Source organism: Nyctereutes procyonoides, unplaced genomic scaffold (assembly GCF_905146905.1).
Source record: "Nyctereutes procyonoides isolate TBG_1078 unplaced genomic scaffold, NYPRO_anot_genome, whole genome shotgun sequence".
Lineage (NCBI taxonomy): Eukaryota > Metazoa > Chordata > Mammalia > Carnivora > Canidae > Nyctereutes > Nyctereutes procyonoides.
This window is the reverse complement of record NW_026575082.1, coordinates 35,939,526-35,959,264: the sequence shown is the minus strand read 5'-3', so window position 1 is coordinate 35,959,264 and position 19,739 is coordinate 35,939,526. Positions and strand designations below refer to the sequence as shown.

Below are 19,739 nucleotides of genomic sequence, written 5' to 3'. Positions count from 1 at the left end.
AGTCAACACTTAACCAACGGAGCCATCCAGGTGACATTAAAACAGCATATTTCGCAACTAACTTTGTAATCCTTAATTAAAATGTAATCTTTAATCCAAAATTTTGGAATTTTTTTTATTTCTTAATTTTTATTTATTTATTTATTTATTTATTTATTTATTTATTTATTTATTTATTTAGAATTTTGTTTTTATAATCACATCACTGAGAAGACCCTAGAAAATAGAAAAAAATTGGGCTAACATTCTGGCGGTTGATGATTGCACTATATCACAGTGTAGCAAGGAACAGTTATTCCTTGCCTAGAGTGCTAAAGGGTAAAGTTAAATACTTCCCTACAATTTACTAACTATATGTAATTTTGGTGCATAAATTAAATCTGCTTAGACTAAGATTAAAAATGTGAGGATATATACAACTCAATGGTGTTCAGAGAAATACAATTTAAGGGTACCTCGGTGGCTCGTTCGGTTAAACGACTAGCTTTGGCTCAGGTCATAATCTCAAGGTTCTGATATTGAGCCCCACATTGGACTCGGAGCACAGAAGGGAATATCCTTCTCCTTCTCCCTCTTCTTCTGCCCCTCTCCCTGCTCATGCTTTTCACTCTCTGTCTTTCAAATAAATGAATACATTATTTTTTTAAAAAGGGAAGTACAAATTAATACCTCAAAGAAATATCACTGCACTTCCACCTAATTGACAACAAATAACAGAAACTCTCATACACTACTAGTAGAAATATAAATTGGTTCAATTGATTTGGAAAACAATTAACAGTATCTACTCTATTTGAACATACCCACACCTTATGACCTAGCATTTCCACTATTAATATACATCCAAGAGGAAAGCATGCATATGTGCTCAAAAATATGTAGATAATATGTACAGCAACCTTTTTAGAAATAGTCCCAAACTGAAAATAATCCAAATGTTCATCGCAAGAAGAAAGATAAACTGTGGTTCACTCACACAGTGAACTATACGTGCAAATATATGTATGTATATATACACACATTAATATCATAGATAAATAATAAAATGAAAACAGTGCAGCTTATAAGCAATAACATGGATGAATCTCACAGAAGGAGAAAAAATCTGGAGCAAAGATATATACACTATTTTTTTATTTATATAAAATTCAAAAGGCAAAACTAATCTAGAGTTCTAGAAGTTAAAAAGGACTTATCTTTGGGGAGAAGGGAGGGGATAGTGATGAAGACCATCAGGGAGCATCTGAGGTACTAATAATGTTTATTCTTTACCTGCATGTTGGTTTACCCTGGTGTGTACACCTGATGATAACTTATTGAACTGTAAATTGGTGATTTTAAACTTTCCTATTTGTTATGCTTCAACAAAAGGATTTTTCTAACCTAATGGCAAATATACTACAATTACAATATTTTAGAAATTCTAGTTAATTTGCTAACTAGGCTAAATAGGTTTTCTCTTTATAGACACTTCTATTAAAAGGAATTCATGGTCTGCTTTCAATGCTTTAAAGAAAATTCTCTACCCTTTAATGCTTTCAGTATTTTTTTCCTAGGATGTCAGAGGCACATTATTCAATGCAGTTGATTGGCCTCATGGCATAAAATGGAATCCAAAGAATGTAAAAGAAATGTTTGCTTAAGATAAAATTGTGAAATAGGCAGATATTAGAATTTGCACTTTAACAAATAATTCTAAATTGCATGCCGTTAAGCCATGCCACTTTTTTCCTTCTAAAAAAGGCAGAAATCATTTTAGACTCAGAACTCTTTCTCTACAGATATTCAAATGGAAGACATTTCATTTTCCCCAGTTCACATGCTTCACACTTGACGCTATGTTGAATTTCAGAGACAGAGAGCTGCTCACTATACTCTGACCCTGCCAGAGTTGCTTCCCAGTGCCTTTCTTTGAAAATGTTTTGTCTCCTACTATTAGGTCTCAGATGTGGAGCATGCAGAAGTTGCTTGACTTATATGTTCAACTGGATTGTTTTCTGCACCACTATTAGGATTCTAGGACCCAATACTTTGCATGCATATTCTCTCCCTCTCCACCCCCCCACTCATCTCTCTCTCTGTCTCTCTCCCTCTCTGTCTCTGTCTTAAAGATTTCTTAATCCTAACTCCAGGATTCCTGAACACATGAGAAAGTAACCTTCTTTAATAGGAGACTTTGTCATCTGCTATTTTAACTACCATGTAAGCAATGGATACTTATAAATTGGAAAGCAAAATAATTCCTTTAAGTGTTCTCTGTTATTTCAGTTTTAATCATGATACATATTACACGTAAGTCCAGGAAAAAAAATTGGTACAACTGATGGTGCAATTTATAAAATGGATAATTCAACCAAAGTTCACATTCTCTCCAATTGTCTCAATATCAGGACAACAATGTACAATAAATCATTGGAGAGTGACCTCGTTTCTCTCTCATTCTCTTCTCAGCTCTAACCCACCTTGAATTGCAAGCATCTCTATGCAAAACATGTATAAATATATGCAATATTTTTACCAGTGTCACTTCTCTATATACTCCCAAATAATCACTACACATTCATATTTAAATTCTAGGTCTCTCTTCAGCTATTTAATCTAATTAAAAGAATACTTCATTAGCACTTCCTAATCCAGCAGAAATTTAGCAAAGTATGAAGTAGAATGGTATATAAGAAGACTCCTTTGGTATGCAACTGCTCCCTTTGGTTCTAAGGATTCCACCCTGACCAAATAAGCTCTGAAGTGGACAGAAATGTTTAGTGCTCATTGAAAGAATACTTACCAGCCAGAACCCTAAAAAATAGTTATCCTGTAAGAGCTTACCACTTTAAAGCACTAAAAACACTTAAAAACATTTTGAAAGTAATCTTTCTATAAGACAAAGATTTTTCTAAGTAAAATATGTGAATATATTTTTCTTAAAGATCATATTTCTAGATAATCTCTATACCTAACATGGAGCTTGAACTTAGAACCCTGAGATCAAGAGTCACATACTCTATCTACAGAACCAGCCAGGCACCCCATAATATATCAATACTTTTAAGTGACTCCTGTAACACCATGATTCTTAATTATTTCTATGAATTTACCTTTACAGAAGTTTATAGCATTCTGCTTTTTGTTTTTTTATTTTCAGCTTTGACTAAGTGACATGTTACTGGAAAAAAAAAAAAAACCCTTAATAATTCCTCCCAAAGAAAACAGAGTTAGGGATGTTTGTGGTTGGTTAACACCAAGGTGTGTAGCAAAAGGACTGTCTTCTAATTTCTGACACACAGACATAGACACAGATTCAGAGACACACAACCCAATAACCCTTTTTTTTTCCCCAGATTTTAAGTTTGGCTTAATAGTTATTGGAACTGAAAGTTTTAAAGATGTGGTAGACTAAAAGAAGACAAATTAAAAGAAAACATAAGTGATAGGACACTTTTTGTTGTAGGTCATGGAAAGGGGAAGGGGTTGGATGCCAAAGATGAAACAGTCTAACCAGATCAACCAGTAACCATTCAGAAAGAATAGTTAGAATTTATGGAAAGTAAAGCTGGTAAAACAATATGGTGATCCTGTTTTGAACAACATGAGTAATTTAACCATGACAATAAATGGAAATGGTGAATCCATAGTTGGTTATTTGCTGAGGAACATGCATCTGCCTAATTATATACTGGGAGCTGTAGGGAGAGGACAGAAATATGAGAAAGGCCACCAGCTCTCAGGGAGCTGACAACCCAGTTGAAAGTTTAAGACAAGAAGGAAAAAGAACCAAAACTGATCCGAAAAATATCCACTGTGGCAAGAGCCTATAAATATTATTACCAACAAAATCTTCCTTCTTATGAAACATTCCATCCCCTAAGTTTTAAGCATTTTACTGACCTGAATGGCATAACAATCACGATGTTTCACATATGATAAAAGGAGCAATAATGAAATGCAATTAATCTGTGCTAAGAAAGTAGGGATTACCATGAAATTATATGTTAACACTTTATATTCACAATATAAAAATTGTTATAACCTTTGTAGGGCAATTACACTAAGAACTGCATAGTAGCACTACACACAATCATGTAATCTAAAGGACAACGATGGATATATAATTACAGAGCATTCATATGGTAATTAAGTGCATAGTAACTAGAGAATAAATGAATGGCTATTTTCTGCAATGGAAATAAAGTAATTTTCAAGGGATACCATTATTGCACTCTTTCTCTCTTTCTCTATTTTTCCTTTTCAAGAAACCAGAAATATAAGGAAATACTTCTTCCTTTAATCATTTTTAGAGAATCCTTTTTTTTAAGATTTTTTTATTTATTTATTCATGACAGAGAGAGAGAGGGAGGGAGGGAGAGAGGCAAAGACACAGGCAGAGGGAGAAGCAGGCTCCACGCAGGAAGCCTGATGTGGGACTAGATCCCTGGGCTCCAGGATCACACCCTGGGCTGAAGGCAGGCGCTAAATCACTGAGCCACCCAGGGATCCCCATTTTTAGAGAATCTTAATAGACTCCATAAAATATGGGCTGTATGGCTGTATATATACAGGTTTATGAATATTCATGGAAGCCAGATGTCTATAAAATCTCTAGCTGCATTTACTTCTTTCCCAAATATCTCTTTCTATTGAAAAGTAATTGCCAAGACTATTTAGCTATTAACTCATATGTGCAACTGTGCTATTCACTCACATTGTAATAGTTAGTGAAGTGTGACATTTATTTAAAAAGAATAAAACCAAACTAAAATAAAACCACCTAAGCAGGAGCTGAAGATATTCAGCAAGAATAATGCAGAAACTGGAGAGTCTTTAATGGGTAATACAGATGGTCATACAGAGGAGACTAAATTATACAATTCTATATATATATGGCAGTTGTTCTACTTGACTGAATTTTGACCCCGTTTTAAAAAATAAGTTACGTGAATTGGCATTAAGATTCATAATTTAAGTAAGCATTTGCTAATTTAGGACTACACACGACAACAACAATAACCAACCAGAAGTAGGATTGTATTACTTTCCAAAGACGACTACGGAGAATTCTCCACAGTGCATATCCCCAGGCATTCTATAGCTGAGCTCCAGTCTCAGTGAGATTCATACTCCACCTTCTCTGATACCTAATTGTGTCCCAGGAGCAGTAGGTTCTATGAATTTTGCTAATATCCTCTCTACTGGGAGGTTTACGGCAGCTTCCATGCAGGTCTAAAATGTGGAAGACAGCCAACGACGGTATTTTATAAACTTTTGAATACACTTGCTAGGGTTACGTGTATAAGAAAGAGAAGGAAATAAAACCATTGCCTGGAATAGGAAGGATTTGGAGGTTAAATTCAGTTGTTACTCTGGCTAACAATGTGACCTCATCTGAGTTGACTAATTTACCCAATGTACCCATTGATCATCTTTGAACAGAGGCAGCATTACATGCCTAAGATTCAATCATGAGTCCCTCCTCCTCCACTTGCCCCCAACAGTGCCCTTCATGTCATCAAGGGCAAGTAGGGACTGTTTGAAGTAAAATAATGGAAATGATGATCACGATGATAATAAATACTCGATTTTAGCTGTCTTCTTCATGCCAGGCTCTTCTGTTGGTTATAGTCTCATGCATTATACCGTATTGTTCTCATTTTATAGGTGAGTAAACTGAGACACAAGAAAATTAAACACCTTACCAAAGGTCACACAACAGTAAGTGGGAGAACAGAATTCAAACCCAAACAAGCCTAACTCTGGAGAATTAACTTTTATTCTTCTTATAAGTCATACATTTATTCATCAAAATAAAACAAACCTCTAGAAAGTAATTTTAAATATCTTTGGTGGTCTCCTTCCTTTCTGTGTATCTAAAATATGCCCCCATCTACGTAGGTACTGAGGGTCTCACTACCAGCCAAAGTGTTAAAGGACCCTGTAGATCAAAAACAGTATGCTCAGGAAAGCTTACTGGATGCCACCACAATCTGCAATATCAGAGCCCAGAAACTCAAGCTGGATTCCCACACCTCATCCAAACATTCCCATTTCACATGTCGTTTTCAGCCTCACATCCCAACCCAGATTGAATATTTGCCTCTCTCGCCACTGATAACTGGTTTACAGTCCTAGATTCCCTTATTTGGAGGAAACTTTCTAGCTATCCATGGTGGTATCTTCATTATCAAGCAGGATCAACTCTGAGTCCCTCCACACAAATAAGTAATATTTGTAAAAAACAGCCAATAAATCAAAAAGTGAGGCATGTCTGGAGTGTTACCATTTACTGACATCTCATTTAGGATGAAAACATTTAGAAGGATTCTGGAAAAGATTCCTAAATATGTTGACAAGACTGATTGTGGCCTTTCTGTCTCTGGGGTCAGTTTTTCATCTAGCATAGTTTAGGAGGCAGAAGATATAAAGTAACTTGTATAAATTTGCTTAGAGTTTTATGATTGTTGTCTTTGAAGGCTTATATAAGGAAATGGAAAAACAAATTTAAGAAATGTTAAAATTATCTTTTTTTTTACAGTCCTCAAATGTTTTACACGACCTAAGATATTTTAATAATTAAACTTATTGCATAGTCTAAATATATCTTCCAGTTTCAGAGCTGAGTTTAATAAAGTAGGAAAACACTGAATCCAGGTATGCCAATTAAATATTCACTAGGGAAAAAATGTGTGCAAAACTCTGATTAGAGCTGATAAATTTTCATCAGGAAAGCATGTCTAGGAAAATTAGCATTTTCTAATATATTACTAAAAATAGAAATATATCCCAAATATTTCTATAGAGAGCACTGAAAAATCCAAAAGAATGAAATCCATTCTAAGCAAACAGTGCTATCCCTGAGTATCCAGGTAAAAGGAAAAGGTAAAATTCAGAAAGCCAAGTTATCAAAATGTTTATTTAGGTACAACATATGGGGTGAGATTTTGAAAGTACCAGCATTAAATCTCTCACAGATTGCTGTTTCAAAATGTGTATTAACAATGATAGCATCGATCATTTTAGTAATAGTCAAAAATTAACTCATAAAACTATCATGGCAATATTTTTTTTTCAAATATCAGAGAAACCTGTATAACTTTTGTTTATAATCATATTCTGGGTTGAGTGGTCTGCTATTTTTAAAGCAATTCAGCCATAAAAGGTTTTAGCAAGTAATTATTTCTGGGTTGAGTGTTCTTCTATTTTTAAAGGAATACAGCTATAAAAGGTTTTAGCAAGTAACTATTTATAAAATGGTAGAGAATCATTTGAGACTTGAAAGTGAGCTGACTTGCAGATGACAGCTAAATATGATTTTATAAGATGAGGCTAACTGAAAACCAAATAAGTGAATAAACAGAAGATGGTTTAAAAAATCATGAGAATGAAGCAGGCTCATACAAGGTGGTACCTCCGTGACCATAATCAAGTCATTTCCCATATTTATTCCCTAATTTCTCTGTCAGGTCTTGGAATATGTATTAAGGTTTAATTAATTTCAACCTACTAAGATGTGTCAACATCTACAGTGTTAATATCTGTTGGATTAATATTGCTCATGCCCTCAGAATGTCCATATTTTGATAGAACCCTCAAGGCTAACATGGTTTAAAAAAAAAAAGAAAAAAAACAAGATCAATAAAAAATTTTACCGAATCAGAACATGGAAATATTTTTTTTTATTTTATTTACTTATTTTTTAAAAGATTTTATTTAATTGAGAGGGAGAGAGTGAACATGAGTGGGGGTTGGGGAGAGGGAGAAGCAGGCTCTCTGTTGAGCAGGGAGCTGGACAAGGGGCTGGATCCAAGGCTCTGAGATCATGAGCTGAGCCAAAGGCAGACGCTTAACTGACTGAGCCACCCAGGAGCTCCAGAAGTAGGTTTTTAAAGACAATTCAGATCACAAAGTAATAACTCATTTTTAGAAGACTGGAAAGAATCTGATGGAGAGATGATGGGAGGTGAAGAATGCTGGATGGGAGGTAATCATGGAAAAGCTCCTCAGATGGAATTACCATTAACAAAGCTACTGTCCTCATGCTGTAGCCTAAATAGAGGGCAGGGAACATCCCACATCATCACACTGGGAGGAGATGAGGCCATCCTAGAAAGATTATGCAGTTCTTTGTGCATAATTCTCTCTCTTCACCCTTTCATGCTTCCATCCTATTTCTTTCCTTCTTCCAAGCTACTCACTTCAAATGTAAATGTCAAAGTAAGGATTTCTGATATCTTTAAATGTGACCTCCTTTCTAGTTTTCCCTTAATACGTTACTTTGCAGAATATATATCTGTATCTCCATATATCAATGTACTTCTATCAGTATAGATATAAATAGAGGTTTCTACACTAGTGTGATAGCAAGAAGAAAAATAATGGATTATATAGAAGTGATTACTATTTAATCAGAGTTCACTAAAACAGTGAGAAAGTCACCTTGAAAAGGCCACCGGCAGAGTAATATGTAGCACACTACAAAAAGATTTTTACTGGTCAAATGTGCAATTTTCCTATATGTCAGATATGCAGGAATTAAACAGATTATTGATATATAACAACCAGCCTTCCACTTTACTTATAATAATTCCAAGACTATAGAAAATCATTTTAATTTTATTAGTAGTAACATTTAAATTTTAACATGATTAGAAGTATGCATTGAATTGCTATAATTAGTCAGTAAAGTGATTCATTATTTATTTATTTATTTATTTATTTAGTAAAGTGATTTAATCCAAGATCCTTTTTATTTAGAAAAACTATTGTTCTTTGAAAACATCCTTAAGGGGTTGAGATAAAGTCATTACTCTTTTACACACACAGAGAACTGAAAGATATTGTAGCAAGAAAGTTTCGGTATCATAACTATGTTTTCTTTCCATAATAGGCTCTTTTCTCCATTCAGAAAGTAGGTAGGTTCTTAATTTACCTTGCTTTTTTTTTCATCATCTCATTCCTCACTGCCTGACATCTAACATGTTTGTGTATTATTTATAAATGCTAAAGTACCGTGAAAGCAGTTTTCAGTTTATTCATGACTAAATCCCAAGCTTCAGTGGCTGGCATGCAATCAGATGTTGTCATTATTTGTTGAATTAATGTCTGGCCACTGGAAAGCAGGGCACTTCAGAAGTCAGAGAACAAGAGCAATACGGCTGATTTTTTTAGTTTTAAAACCCCTCAGGCAGTTATATATGTAAGTATGGCATCAGTCAACCACTCCTGCAACTAACTGAAGTTTGCCAGGAGGTGTCTGTGTGGGTGGGGGAGAAGGTGGGAGATGGAAGAGGAGAATCAGATGGCGAGCAGAGACGGATGTCATCAAGTCCCAGTAAACGGGCCCTGGAAATTCGGTCCTTGCATTAAACATACACTCAGCTGCTGCATCAGTAAACCAATACTAGACACCCTACGCTGCCGTGTGAATGAAGGCTACGACCCACCACATTCACAGAAATGGGGCATTCTACAGAATTAGACTGAACTTTTCAGTTTCTAATAGGTTTACAGTCATAGTCATAGTCTAATCTGTGTGTGGAAGTATACCTTTATAAGAAATGATTTTTTTTCAGTGGATTGATTTACTTATTTTCATGTGACTCGTGTTCATAAATGTCATAAAACTAATAAATCTTTTTAATGTAGTGGCTTGCTTATCTAAGCGAATTGGAATAAATTTATTTTTATTGTTATCCAATATCTATAACTTATATACAATCTTTAAATATATAACATATTTTAATTCCTTTTTATAAATGATAGGTACTCAAAATATCTATAAAAATGAAAAAAGTTAAAAGCATTTGATTTAAAAATTTACAGAGGATTTCTCTTGTAAATTATCTCACTTGAAGCTTCCAACTCTGAGAAGCAGATAAAGTTCTATTATCATTATTTATTTTACAAATCATGTGTCAGCTATGATGATGAAAATAATTTTAAGTCTAAAGTTGTAGAATACTATTTGCCCACAAATTTCTACTCTACATAGTTTTAAATGATCTAAAAAATGTTTTAATTCCATACCATCACCTCTAACACTCAGTATTTCTTCCTTACATTTGGATTCTAGCTTGACAGATTCCAGAAGAATGAACTTAGAGAGTATGTTCAGTGAGGTTCCAGAAACCCACAGAAATCACACTACCTTTGATGAATTTGTTCTGTTTGGGCAAGAGATTATTAAAAGGATCAGAAGCCCACACTACCATCCAATGTAATAAGAGATCTGGAGTTGAAAAGTTCTAGCGTACTTCTAGTTATTCATGGTCTGGAAGATACCACGGAAGGGACCCGAGTTCTTGGACTCAGATAATAATTGATGGAGTTAAATAAAGTATCATGCATTAGATGGTCTTGCACCAATTTATCTGTTTCTGCCTCTATGTTGATTTATATTTACTTATTTTTATATCAATTTTGAATCATTTTATTTTCAAGATTATCAGATTACTCACAAGATTTCAGATTATCACAATATAGATTTTTCCATTTATCAAAAGTAATAAATAAAGTGCAAATTATTTCATCAAATTGAAAATTAAATCATCTCTTTACCATGGATTTAGTCATGGATCTTTAAGTGGAGAATGCAAATCTAAAAATTCAAATTCAGATACTTGACCTTTGGATTAATCTTCTAGTACTATTTTGAACCAAGTGACTTTCTATTTCTCAAAGTGTCTTATACTTAAGATATATCTGGTTCTCTAGTGGCAACCCTCAATAAATGTGTTTTCTTTATCCCTAATAGTTAATCTTCATATAATTGAACACATATGGTAAAAAATTATTTGCTGTGATGCCTGGGTGGCTCAGCAGTTAAGCATCTGCCTTCAGGGATCCCTGGGAGCCGCAGTGGTTTGGCACCTGCCTTTGGCCCAGGGCGCGATCCTGGAGACCGGGGATTGAATCCCACATCGGGCTCCCGGTGCATGGAGCCTGCTTCTCCCTCTGCTTGTGTCTCTGCCTCTTTCTCGGTATCTCTCATGAATAAATAAATAAAACCTTAAAAAATTATTTGGTATCTCCTTTCTATTTAACCATTGCTTTAAAAAAAAAAGACTTTATTTATTTATTCATGAGAGACAGGGAGAGAAAGAGAGAGAGAGAGAGAGAGAGAGAGAGAGAGAGAGAGGCAGAGACACAGGCAGAGGAAGAAGCAGGCCCCATGCAGGGAGCCTGATGTAGGACTTGATCCCAGGACCCCAGGATCACGCCCTGGGCCAAAGGCAGGCGTTAAACCACTGAGCCACCCAGGGATCCCAACCTTTGCTCTTTTTAGCGTTATTTCATCTGTAGGGAAACAATGGAATTTAAAATATATTCATTCTTTTGAAATCAAACATGTTTTTGCATCCATGAGAATAAAATTGAACAAATAAATACTATTATTATTATTATTATTATTATTATTAAAGATTTTATTTATTTATTATTGAGAGACAGAGACAGAAAGAGCAGAGACATAGGCAGAGGGAGGAGTAGGCTCCATGCGGGGAGCCTGATGTGGGACTCGATCCCGGACCTCCAGGATCATGCCCTGGGCCCAAGGCAGGCACTAAACCGCTGAGCCACCCGGGCTGCCCAAGAAATACTATTATTAATGCACTGTTTTGATGTAAGGAAAGATCTGCTCTTCTTCATCTGATGGTTTATAAAATCATAGGGTAAATTATAAGTCTTCCTACCTTTCTTTGCTCTTTTGCACTCTGGGATTCAAAAGCTCTAAGTTTAAGATTTAGACATTTTTAGGGGGCACCTGGGTGGCTCAGTTGGTTAAGTGTCTGCCTTTGGCTCATGTCATGATGCCAGAGTCCTGGGGTTGCGGCACTGCTCAGCAGGGAGCTGGTCTCGCCCTCTCCATCTACCCCTCCTCCCCCATGCTGTAATCATTCTCTCTCAAATAAATAAATAAAATCTTTAAAAAAAAGGATTTAGTGTTTTTTTTTAATCTTGAAAATCAATGATGGCGTCCTGATTCTCTTGCCATTTCTTATCAATAATCAGGATGAATACAAATTTTTTTCTAGCACAATATTTACTATCAAAAGAGATCTATCTATTGCATAAAAGAGAGTAATAATACCAGTTTATAGTGAAAAAATCTTTAATAGTGAAAAACGTAGATTATCAATTAAATATAAGATAGGAATCTTAATTTTTTTTCATTTAAAAGATTTAAAGGTTCCTGACTCATGACGTTTTTTTCAAAACATGTCAGTTGACATTCCAAATCTGATAAAAAGAATGTGTTTTAAAATTACTCTTAAATTTATATTTAAATTAATTGTTTCAAAAGTAATGTTATAGATGCATTTAACTGGAAACAGTTTACTTGGTTTGACAAGTAAATATTTTGTTCAATCTGTGTCTCTGTGCATGATTTGTGTAATATATTATTTTCAAGTACACAATTCTATTTGCAGATAATTATTTATGAATCCATTCAGTTTACTTAACATCAAGTACAGCAGAATTACAATCATGGATGGCTTCTATTCATGAAAAACCTGCCTTTCTCCTCCCCTTTCTTGTCCTTTCCTGACCTTTCCTGAACTGTCCTTTCCTTTCCTGTCCTTCCATCCTTCCTTCCTTCTGAGGGCTTTCAACTGTGCATGTTCAGTTTATTTCAATACAAATTCCTCTTTACTTGTGTGACAAGGTATTTTCAACCTTTAAACAAGCAGTTTTAAGGCTGCTTTTCATTACCTTCACATTATTTTGTATACTCATTCTCCATTGGAAAAAGAAGGGTAAATACTTGTCGGTGGCCCTAATATGGTATAAAAGTAGAAGATTAAACCAGCTAAACTTGGCATGATTACTGGATGAAATGCTGTTTCAAGAATATTATGAGATTAGAGTTTTCTCAAAATCAAATGAAGCTGGCATGGAAAAAAGTTACTGCTATGATGCCAGATAAAGTAATTAAGCATTTTTAAAGATTTTTCCCCAATAATAATTACTGAAATTATTAAACATAATTACTAATATTCTAAGCATAAGTTATGTGATGTAGAAATAAAAGCTTATCTTTTATAAACTTTTGTTGGAATTTGAAACAATTGCATAAAAAAATAATGGTATGCTTCTAAATAGGTTGGAATAAAGTCCATGTCTGATCTTTGGCCCTTTTTGAAAATGTAAGTCTAAGTTGCAGCTTTGTCTGGCTTTTAATCTGCAAAGATATGTCAGTGATTTTTCTATTCTCCAAAAATTATGAGGACACGTATCTTCAAAGAGCTTTTATAATGATATATCCCTAGTGCCTAGAACAGTAAGTGTTCACATATATCAGTTGAATACATTAATTTTAATAATCAGAATATGTACTTTGACTCACATATGACATATTCTCCCCTTGGGGAAAAATGCCTATTTCTAATAAACTCTTTATATAAGGGCATTTCCCCTAAATCTTTTACCTCTTATTATTTTATATTTCCAAATAATAGTATATAACATTATAGTAAAAAATCTGTTTGTAATAATTCTAGTTTTATACTAGATCAAAACTATCCTCAATATTTCTTTTTTTTAATATTTCTATAATGCTGACAATTTCGTCTAAACCACCTAGAGTAAGATAATAAAATGGTTACATTACCTTACCCTTAGCATATCATTCTCCACGTAGTCATGGGAGAAAAGAAATGTATTTATTTTTCTTTACACACATTAATTCAAACTTAATTCTATTTTTACACTATTTTTCTTTTCTCCAAACTGAAAATAGAAGCACAAAATTCCTCATAGAATGTAAGACTTAATGAGCTTCTGAGTACAAGTATCCCAGAACTCTTTTAAGTGGTATCTTATTAGAGCACAGACCAAAAAAAGGAAAAAAAAAAGGCATAGCTGGGTGGAAACAAGACTTTCCTACTTTGTTTATATTCACTCACATACCTAATACTTTCTCCTAAATCCAGGCACTGAGTTAAGCACCCCCAAGATTCATGAGGTATGCAAAACATCATGGCCTGCTTCATATTCTAGGGTAGTAGAAAGTCGAGAACACGAATGATGATATAAACACAGTGTGAAAATGCCAAAGAGAAGTGCTGGATGTCCTAGGGCAAGGGCAGTTTAAGAAGACAAAGTGGGAGGATTAGAGAGGTTTAGCAGATGTTAAAGAGGCCACGTGTAAAGACGAAGAGTTATGAACAATTCAAAAGGGCACATTTTAGAGAAAACAGATTTTCATGGCTGGAAAAAAAAAGATACATAGTGAATGTGTTGTAGTAATCTGAGCAAAAAGCCTGAATAAAAGCAATACTAGTCTTCTCATGTAGAGAAAAAGATTAGAGGACTCTCAGTAGCCAGCGCTCCAAATTACTCTGTCACTCTAGGTGAAAGCTCTAAGAATCTTGAATACTTGCACACTTAGGAAATAGCTAGTTCTGATAATTTCACTTTTCTTTTAGAAAAATATTTTATTTATTTATTCATGAGAACACACACACACAGAGGCAGAGACACAGGCAGAGGGAGAAACAGGCTCCATGCAGGGAGCCCGAGGTGGGACTCGATCCCGCGTCTCCAGGATCACGGCCTGGGCTGAAGGCAGGTGCTAAACTGCTGAACAACCTGGGCTGCCCTAATAATTTCACTTTTTAACTCATGATCCTTCTTAGGGTTCGAGGCTCAGTTCTAATTGTCCTTCATACTAACGGGGACCACTGAAAACATTTTATTCTATTATCCTGGTGATTATTAAAACCCTTTAGTCTCTTCTGCTTGGGCCTGACATAGGCTTAATTAACTCAAGATTAAAATTCTTACTAAAACCTCTTTTCAATGGAGTCGAAACTGGCAACCATCAGGTTGAACCAGTGCATGTCTTGAAGCTTTGAGTGTTCCCATGGTGAGCCTAAAAAGATGCAGCAAAATGGGCAAGATATCAAATGACAGGAAAATACACCAGGAGAAGCTGCTCTTGGAGGCTATAAAATGCAGCTCCTATTTTCTCTAGTAGAACAGATTAGCGAGGATGGCTTAATCTCACTTTGGCAATTGTAAAATTGGACAAATATTACCTCACAGGGTTGTGTATTTAGTAAAACATTATATGTTCAGATAAATAATGTTTAACAGCATATTTCTCTGTGACCAAGACATTATACATTTTTAGTGACTTGTTATTTCCCTTGCCAACCTTCCCCTGGGAAAATCAAATGGAAACAGAAAAGATCAACTTCAAAAGGCTTTCCCTTCTAGGCTTTTGCAAGTTCTGTTCCGCTCACTGCCTCTCTTCATCTGGTTAGCTGCTTCTTTTTTCTGGTCTCAGCTTACATGTCACTTCCTTCAAGAAATCGTTCCTATCCACTAAATTCTGTGTTCTTTCCTGGGTTCTGCAAACCACTGTATTTCATTAATTGTCTTATGATATATTTTGTATCTTTTCCAGAATCACGTTAGATTGTAAACCCTTTGCGGGTGGGAAATATCTCTGATATTGCTGTTTTCTCAGTGCCTAATAGTGACAGGCCCTTGTAAATCCCAAATATGTTTATTGACAAATTGACTAATGAAACAAAATTGCTCTAGTAAGCAAATGGTAAAAATGATCCCACCATGTCTTCAAATATGGTAGACATATATCTGTATTCATAACTTTTATAATTACTTGATAGACTATGGTTCTAATACCAGTTACAATAGATAAAATGTCTGGGCTACTGTCAGGTACTCCTAATGTCATAAACTTGAGATATTACTTAATGTCTGTATTTATTGCAGCCAGTGGGGATAAACCATTCAGGTGTATTTCTAATAAACTAAGTTCTAATTGAAATTATAATGGTTCTCCAAGCAGATTACTAGAGAACTTTATGTTTTTTATTTTTTAAGAGCTTATTTATTTATTCATGAGAGACACACAGAGAGAGGCAGAGGCATAGGCAGAGGGAGAAGCAGGCTCCATGCAGGGAGGCTGATGTGGGACTCGATCCCAGGATCCAGGATCACACTCTGGGCCGAAGGAGGCACTAAACCACTGAGCCACCCGGGCTGCCCAAGAACTTTAAAAATATCAAGGAGAAGACAAACAGATTGTTCTTTGATTTTAACACCAGGCTTTTAGGCACAGATTGAGTCGGTCCTCCCTGGCCCTTTTGCTCTAATGTTATTACTATTAACTACTAAAAACCTCAGATATTATTGACCCCATATTTAACACCCAGATTTAAATGCAAAATACATGCTTACTCTTTTCTTTTATTTATATTAGAAATCCTTGCTCCAGATCTGCACAAAATGGAGCTATATTTGTTCCTAAACAACTTGCTTAAAGAATACCCAATTTTACTTTGCCATTATTTATCTCTGTCTCTTCTCCCTGGGTGCTTCTGTTAAAATTAATTTGCATTTGGACCTCAGGATTTTATATTGCCATTAGAATCATGAAATGTTTTTACTCAGCACAACTAAGAACTGATGTTTTACCTCCCACTAATGGACCTTTAATTAGGCACCATAATGAACCATTATGTCATTCCTTCATTTATGGAGAAAAGATTTTGTATATGCAAGATACAATTTTGACAGAACACCAGGTCCTCTGAACCTTGCCGACTCACATATAAGAGATCCTAAATTTATTATGCTTTTGTCAGCTGTTGGATTTATCATTTTAATGACACTCTCCACAGACTTATATTGCTGCCAAAGCACAGCATCACCATACTGCAGGAATGTTTGTTGACATCTTGATCAACAACTCCTGGGGTCCAATTCTGACTGTAATGTTACTACGTCGGGACCTTGAGCAAGTTATTTAACCTCTGTCTAAGGATTAATTGGTTAATTTTAATAAGTGCTTTGCAGTAAAAGGTGGGAAGTGCTATGACTGCTAATAGTGATAATAAAATGATAATGCAGCCTTTTATAATGCATCAGGCTACCTCAGACTGTGATTCTATTAAGTTGCCAATTAAAATATATGCGAACTGAATTTATTCTTTTTAAGAAACCCAATTGCTATAATGATGGCCACATAGTATTTTTTCAACTTAGATCAAAAAGAATAAAAAAGGTGATGCTTCAACTTAATTTTTTTAAGTTAAAAAAAAAAGATCAACGTTCTATGATGATGGACCAATTGGGAACAGAGAAAAGCTGCACAGAAAAATACCAGATGGTTATACTCTGATTAAATCTAGCTCTTGTACTTTAAGTTGATGGTTCTTTTATTAACTTGTCTCTAAACTGCTTTCATTTATTCATCTATGATTATTTATTTATTCAACAAATGCCAATGTTGGATGTAATCTCAAAGAGGTCATCTCAGACAAATAGGTGGAATGCACACAATTAATAATACCAAGCAAAAGTGAATAGAAACAGACAGAGGTAAAGAAGTAGTGACTTGAAAATTCAAAAGAGAACGAGATTCATTCAAACTGAGGGCAGATGTAAACCAGTTCAAAAAGGAAACATCCTTTAAATTGGGCAGAGACAGATAGGACTTGGCACGGAGAGAGGAAGGTGAGAAAGAATCCAAAGAAAATGCATTCCAGAGGAAGGGAATAACAGGAGAAAGTTGCAATGCGATGGGAATTGACATGTGGAAAAGCATGATAATTGTGGTTTTACTAGAATAAGGGAGAGGCTGCAAAAGTGGTCTGGATGGTAATGAGGGTCTGCATTATGCAAGGTAGTAGTTGGTGTTGTCCCTGATGCTTGGAAGTCTTTCGGGTTGTGAGAATATTGAAGCCAAAAAGAAAAAGTCCATGAGTTGGTAGGTGGAAGTTGTGCTGAAATATCCTGTTGTGTTGGGAGAAGAGTGGGGGGGGGGGAGCCACGAGGACGTAAGCAAGGTGTGTAAGCAAGGTGTGACACCTGTATATGATCAGATTGTGTTTGCTAGATAAGCTCTGCTGGCCTATAACACATATTTAAGAAATAAAGCTAGGAAAGCAGTGTGAAAAGAGCATTGGCTGAGGGTAGTGGCATCTAAGGATGTCAAGATGCTGGCCTGAATGAGCAGAATATACACTTACAAAAGAAACAACAATATGAAACCAGATCTGTGTCTGCTGCAGCAGAAATGGCCGCCTGCTATAACAGAAGGAAAATATTTAATATTGTTCTTTATTCTCAAATTAAGTCAGTGCAGATTGTTTGATGCTGTTCCATGTGTCTCCTGCAGTGAGCAGAGACCCAGGCTACTCTTTATAAGGGCCTCAATGATATCAAACCACCTGGGGGCCAGAATGTTGAGTAGATTTTAGGGGGTATGGTCTGGAGTTGGGTTACCCAGACAGAATGCTGGCTCCCCATTTACTGTGACCTTCAGGAGGCTCTTAAGCCTCGTCAATAGCCTCCTCTGTAAAATAAGAATAAAAGCAACACCTAGTTCATTAGTGGGATTAAATGAACTAATAGAATTAATGCAAAAAAAAAAAAAAAAAAAAGAAATGACCACAGGAGTGTCTGGGTATAGAAAGATCTCATTACATATGGTTGAGACAGAAAACAATTCTTTTTATTATGAATACAACATACAGCTGTGGCTATTCTTTTGAGAGTAGGTATAGAGGGTGCAGAGAGAAAGAATGGAGATCAATTAGTAATAATCCAGGTTAGCAAAGCTGGAAGCTTCGTTCAATGAAGGTAGTGGGGTGGAGCTGGTGAGAAGTGTTCAGATTCTGGGCCTGTTTTAATGGGAAAAAAATGAGAAAGAAGTTCGTGTAAAAGAAAGAAAGCAGTCAAGAATGAATCCAAAATAGGTGATAGGGATCAAGGAGTACACTTGTGATGAGCACTGGGTGTTGTACGGCATTGTTGAATTGCTGGATTGTACACCTGAAACTACTATAACACTGTCTGTAGCTATACTGGAATTAAAATAAAAAAATAGATATAAAAAAATAAAAATAGATATAAAAAAATCTTTTAAAAAACGAAGTTAGTTAGATCAAAAAAATAATAATGAATTCAAGATACTTGGACCTGAGTGATGGGTGTTTCCTTTTATAGACACAGGGAAAACTATGGTAGAAGCAATTTTGGGTAAGAAAATCAGGTTAATAATTGAAAGCCAACTCAAACTGTCAAATATACACATAAGTATCAAAATCTGGAATTCAGGAGAGACATTCACCTAGAAATATACATTCAGAATCATCTGTATTTGGATGATCTAAAAGTCATGCAGTTAGTTGAAATCATCTAGGCAGCAGGTTTCAATTTCAGTCACACATCTGAAACATGTGGAAAACTAAACTGTATGGCAGTCTCAGAGAATCAGAATCTTTGGAGATGATGTTTGGGGAAACTGTATCTTACAAAACTTTATAAAAAACTGTTTATTCTAATGTTCCAATTTGTATAGAAATCACAGGCTCATGAAGTGAGTGTTTTGAGAAAAAAAAAAAGAAATTCAAGTACAGTCATGAGCCACTCCAATGTTTAAAGGTCAGGGAGAAGAGGAGGAACTGGCAAAAAAACTATGAAAAGAAGCAACCACTAAAATGGGAAGGGAAACAAGAAAGTGGTAAGAACAATTGAAAGTATTTTAAGGAGGGAGTGATTTACGGCTGACTGTGGGATAAAATAAGAATTGGTAACTGGATATGAGAACATGGACGACAATAAAATAAATTAACTTGATTCTGATGAAAGATATTTAAGCAAAATAGTGAAGATAAAAACCTGACAGAGGTGAGGTCAAAAGAAAAAGAGGAAACTGTAGCATGTAACAACTCTTTAGAGTAATGCTACTGGTAAAAGAAAAATAGTAAGTC

At 35.2% G+C, this 19,739-nt stretch overlaps 1 protein-coding gene across 1 annotated transcript in view; it reads right to left on the bottom strand.

Annotated features, from left to right (window-relative positions):
- The window catches only part of LOC129514645 (low-density lipoprotein receptor-related protein 1B), a 1,831,349-nt gene that overhangs the window by 41,535 nt on the left and 1,770,075 nt on the right, over window positions 1-19,739 (bottom strand). The window lies entirely within an intron of this gene.